The following is a 5,985-nucleotide window of genomic DNA, read 5'->3' as shown; positions in this document are numbered from 1 at the left end:
GCAGATTTGTATCTACGAGGCTCCCGGACCTTGGTGCCAGACTGATAGCGCCGTCGATGTGGCCTCCATTATATTCGTACCTGAAGCGACAATCAATAATGATCATTTCATCAAAGTATTGACCGAACCGACCATCCATACAATCAACAAGCGTTTCCTTCGTGATTCGCCAGATGTTGTCGGAACTGTTAGCTGGTATCGTTGGAAGCTTTTGAGGTACGTCTAGCCTTTCAGCTTCAACCATAGTGAGAGTCTGTATAGCCGGGTTATTTTTGCCAATCATGTTTTAAAGAAAGTTCAATGGCATGATGGCAAGAGCGGAAGTTGAGATATATATTAGCTCTTGTCTAGTGGAGACGAGAAATTTCTGTCGCCAGATGTGTTGTAATTAAGGGTGAAGATGTATGACAAACAATACTGAGTATTCGGCGTATGTGACTAACATCATCTCGCCGAGTCTAGTATCTTAAGGTATTTCGGGACACGATATCCTAAAATAAGATTTGAGGAACCGCCTCGGTGACAATAATGACCCAATAGCTACACGATCAACGAGGCTGAGATAGGGCTGCACGACTGTGCAGCCCTTATGTTGCAGCATACTTACGACAGCCTTTATTCTATGGGTACAAAAATAGAAGCGAAAGCCACTGGGTGTGAGAGAATACTTGTTGTAGGACACAGGAAATCTGCAATTAGAACGGTATCTATTCTTGCGCCGGTTGCCAACGAATCCTAGAGCCTGACACATACACTTCGTCCAGTCAGAGAAATATATCACCAGTTCTAAGCGTCTACCTACTGGACTTGATAAAGAGAAGCTGTGTTTCCAAGGTACGCGTAAGCGCGTGGAATGACATAAGGTCGACCAACTCGAGAAAGATGTATACATGAGATAGCGACTTCATTCTAAATAAATTTAATACTTGCATTCGACAATGCATGTGGACGTGGAGCCTATTCCCTCATGGAGTGTATGAATACCAAGTATAGCGCTTTCGCATTCACAAATCTATCTAGCGTCTTCAGCTTCTTCATCCAAGCGTGGTTGATGTCATTAGGAAAATTGATGACAATCATAAATGCAAGTAGACTTCTCAGCCTCATATAATAGATACTTCCGTGAGACTTCACAAAAAGCCTTGGGATTTCGCCAGCATCTGGTATCTGGGCAGTATGTCGGTGTCGGATATGCCGACTTGATCCAGCGCAGCCCCCAGATCAAATCCAATCAAACAAATTGCCAAACAAATCAATCAAATATGCCAAAATTTTATTTCAATCAAACAAATACAAAATCCTCGATTTGAAATAACATTTGATATATTTGATACACAATATGCCATCCAGCGTCCATGCTGCCAGACCGTTGACCGCGCTTTCACAGCTTACCCGGAACCTGGCTGGTGAGCGACCCCAGCCAATCAAAGTCATCCATCAAGCCTTCCATTAGTGAGCTACCCCAGTACCACGGTCAGGCTGGTGGGGGAGAAAGTAGCTCCTTAACTTTTACGTCCCGTCCTCGCGACATCAAGTCGCGTCGGTGCTAGTTTGTTTACCTTTCAACGCGTACCATTCCTCCCACGAGTCGACGCCTAACCCGATGGAATCCGACGACATCATGCTTCCTTCGCCTCCACCCTCTGCCTTTTCTTTTCTTCGACCACCGAGGAATTTGGCGAGTCAATTCGAGCTGACGACGCAGTCGGCATTGCCAGACCACCCTACTGTTGCAGATCTTCCGCGAGCAGTGTGGAGGAACAAACGATATGTTTTGGAAGAGTCCTTGTCCCGGAAGGGCTCGAAGGGCCGGAAGAGCTGGATCAAGCGCCATGGATTTTTTCTTGTTGAGATCGACACTAACGATAGTCCTTTGAGTCCTTACTGGGCCTGTCGTTTGTGTGACGCGAAGGGTCAGCCTGAGTTCTTCGCCGCTGCTGCTACGAGTTCGGCAGCGGACCATCTCCGCAAGTATGTGAATGTGAATGTGACGTCGCGAGCTTGAGCACTATTGACCAACGCCAGGTCTCACAGGATTTTCGAGAGCAGTCAAGCAGCTGATCCACATCTGTCAACCGATGAATCTGAACGGCCTAAGCGACGACGCTTGCAGTACAGCGCCGTGCCGCGTGCTAGAGTCAAGATGATCCGAGAACTGAGCCTGGGACTTCTAATTAACACCAATGTTCCTTTTTCCTTCTTCAGCGATACATTCTTTCAGCAGCTCGCTTAGCAGCTTGACCCTCACCTAGCTGACCAGATACCATGGAGCCGGCAATCGATGGGCCGTTTGCTGGATGACACGTACAAGTCTAAGAAAGATGAGATCAAGCAGGAGCTCTCAGATGCCCTTACTAAAATCCATCTGGGGTTCGACCTGTGGACATCGCCTAATCGGCATGCTGTTATGGCAGTCACAGCTCATTTTCTTGACCGCCAGGGCAAGCACCAGTCGCGCCTATTGGCACTCCGTCGCCAGCTAGGGTGTCATAGCGGAGAAAGTCTTGCGGTGACGCTCGGGCAAGTTGTGCGAGAATGGAAGATAGAGGACCGAGTCGGAACCGTGATCTCGGACAACGCATCTTCAAACGACAGCTGTCTCGTGAACTTTTACGGAGATCTCGACGCAGAGATGAGTCTGGCGGACGTTCGGGCCAGACGTATGCGCTGCTATGGGCATATCCTGAACCTGGTTGCTCGCGCCTTTCTCTACGGCGAAGATTTCGAGTCTTTCGAGGCCGAATCGCAGGTATTTGATCTTCTCGGCCGGCGCGAGGATGACCTACGACACTGGAGAAAGAAAGGGCCGGTGGGAAAGCTCCACAATGTTGTCAAATTCATCAGATCTTCCCCTCAGAGGTGTGAGCTCTTCAAAAGGATCTCATGCGAGAACGACGAAGCACAAGAATACCTCTTGGCGAGTGAGTCGACGGCAGAGCTAGAGGTCGTAATGAATAACGATACGAGATGGAACTCCACTTATCTCATGATCTCTCGAGCGCTCGTCAAGCAGGGAGACATCAGGGCGTTCTTGGTCCACCCAGAAGTGGAGAAATGGCTACCGGAGGCCGACATGCTGAAGGGAGATGACTGGAGACTGTTGGCAGAAATCAAACTTATTCTTGAGCCATTCTATCTACAGACTATGAGAACGCAGGGCTGGGGCAGCGAAGGAGGTAACGGACGGCTCTGGGAAGTGATGACGGGTATGGAGTACTTGCTGGAACACCTAGAGGATCGGAAGCTGTTCCATCATGCCGTTCCCGACGAGGCAGGGGGACAGGACACCAACTCGCAGGCCGAGCTGGCTCGAGGGCGACCAGACCGTAACCGGCAGCTTCCTGCTCGATTTAGGGATTGCGAGACGGATATCCATCCGCGAAAGTCCAGGCAAGGCCCCTTGTCAGATCGTGGCTCGAGACAATGCGATGATGGATCAGGCAAGCCATCAGGATCATTAGGAATCGATGACATGGGAAAGGATCACCGACACTATTTAAGACTGTCCATCATGACTGCCTGGCAGAAACTAAACGAGTACTACACCAAGCTTGGAGACTCACCGTTGTTCGCTGCATCCATCATCCTCCACCCATCACTCGGCATGAACTATCTGGAGGTGAACTGGGCGTCGGAAGAGCAGCTTGTGTGGGTGAGGGATGCCAAAATTGGACTGTCTGACTACTTGGACCGTTGGTACCACTGCAACCGGCCGGTGGATGAGCAGCAGAAGATGATCATGGACACATCGACATCCTTAAGCGTACCAAGGACGACGACTGAAGTTAGCGTGTTCAAGCAATGGATTAAAAGCAGGACAGCGAAGACCACGGTGATGGGAAGTGAGCTTGAGCGGTATCTGCGGCTAGAGCCGCAAGAGACTGAGGATCCAATCGAGTGGTGGATGGCTCACCAGGGACAATTCCCGATGATCAGCCAATTGGCTCTGGATATACTCGCGATACCGGCCATGGCGACTGATTGCGAGAGGTCGTTCAGCCTAGCCAAGCCAACGCTGACGACGCAGAGGCTTTCGATGACGACGGAAACGCTGGAGAAGTTACAATGCCTTAAGAACTGGGTCAGACATGGTGCGGTGAAGCTAGGGGCGACAATAGGTGGGGGGGAGGAGGTCCAATGGGAGATTGGAGATGTTAGCATGGAAGCATAGAGAGTCAGATTTGAAATATTTGAAATATTTGAATAAATATTTCAAACAACAAATCCAGTCTTGAGAGTTATCAAATATCTCAAATATGACCCCGGATTTGATTTGTTTGATTTGAGGGCAGCGCTGACTTGATCTTGGAACTGTGGATGTGAAGTTCACGCGCTGCCGGTCCAGTAAGCCTAGTCAGGGCCAAGTCTCCCGGCGTTACTTTATTCCGCTTACAAAGCCACACAAAAAGGGTAAATACAAAAGTTTCTGGCTAATCACATCAAGGCGCTAGTAAGGGGTCCATTCCCCACCTCTCCAACTTACTTCCGCCTCCATAATTGCTTCGCTTCTGTCTTTCCTGTGGTCCTAGATCAGAGAAGGAGTGCAGAGGAAGCGATTGGGCTTTGCTGATGGATGAGACCACCAAAAACAGCATGCACAACAGGGTGATGGCCGACGATGGCTTCAACGACCACTTTCTGACGGCGCTGCCCACAAATCAAATCCAATCAAACAAATTACCAAACAAATCAATCAAATATCCCGAAAATCTTATTTCAAACAAACAAATCCAAAATCTTGGATTTGAGATAATATTTGATATATTTGGTACCGGGATATGATGCTATGAAAGATAACTGGTTAGGCTCATGGCCGCCTTTCCTCATAACTTACCCGGTACTTAAGAGGTGCTAAAGATCTGGCACTTAGATCAGGCCAATCAGAGCCATTATCCGAGCTCTTACGTTAGTCAGCCGCCCTCATGTAAGCCCCTCAACATCGAACACGCGCTGTCATTGATGCTTCCTTGTCATGGCGTCTGGCAGTCCTTACCTAATAAAGACTAGCTTAGTGGGGCTCGACGGCAAACTCATCCCCTCTCCATCCCCTGGTTTTGCTCACCCTTCACCAGCGTCAAGCACTCAGCAGCATCGCCAGACCTACCTAGTAGAATAAAGTTCCCACCTGCAGCGGAGAGTAACGAACGACATATGCTGAGGAAAGTTACGACTTTGTGAGGTTGAATCCGACGGCATTTAGGAGAAAGAAAGACCCATAACGATCCCTTTCCAACCAACTAGGCTCGCCTGTTCTGGGATTTGGCGTTGACAGAACCGCAAGGCGTGGTGTTCAGTAACGTAGAGTGCCATGCTTGCGGGTGGGCAAGCAGATAGATGTACTAGAAAATCTATCATGATCAAGATGCTTTTTTTGGCCGTTTTCTAGCTGCGGCTTATGAGGCTCCTGATAAGTACAGTCGGCGCTTGAGATCATGCGTAGTGCCCCACAGGGAGGCCGGAAATAGCATCGGAGAAGTACGACGCCGAGATTTGGAACATTTGAAATGCTTGAATAAATATCTCAAACAACAAATCCAGTGTCCAAAGGTATCAAATAAATCAAATTCGACCACGGATTTGATTTGTTTGATTTGTGGGCAGCGCTGCTTTCAGACAAAGAGAGAGCCCATCTACGGACTGTCCGGGTAGCATGATATCAGACGAGGGTAAGCCGAGATACCATGTGAAAAGGCTCTCGGTCTACCGTGTATCAGCGCGCTCTTGCCTCTCCCATATATGCTCACGGTTCATTCATGGGGCTAGGCTATTTTGCACCGATTCTGATGTTATTGTATATTGAAATTTGCTGCGGCAAATAAGTTCCCAAATCTATGACATTTCAAAGAACTCTTTTCTGCAATGACGTGGTGGAGATTCTCGGCCATGCGTGCAGAGCCTGTTCGGTAAAAAGACTTACACCAGGACAGGGTAGAGCGCAGAAGGGTGGAGAATGTGGGTCTCTTGAGTTCACATACTCATCACCGA

Source organism: Fusarium oxysporum, chromosome 6 (assembly GCF_000149955.1).
Source record: "Fusarium oxysporum f. sp. lycopersici 4287 chromosome 6, whole genome shotgun sequence".
In the NCBI taxonomy this organism is placed as follows: Eukaryota; Fungi; Ascomycota; class Sordariomycetes; order Hypocreales; family Nectriaceae; genus Fusarium; species Fusarium oxysporum.
This window is presented reverse-complemented; position numbering follows the sequence as displayed.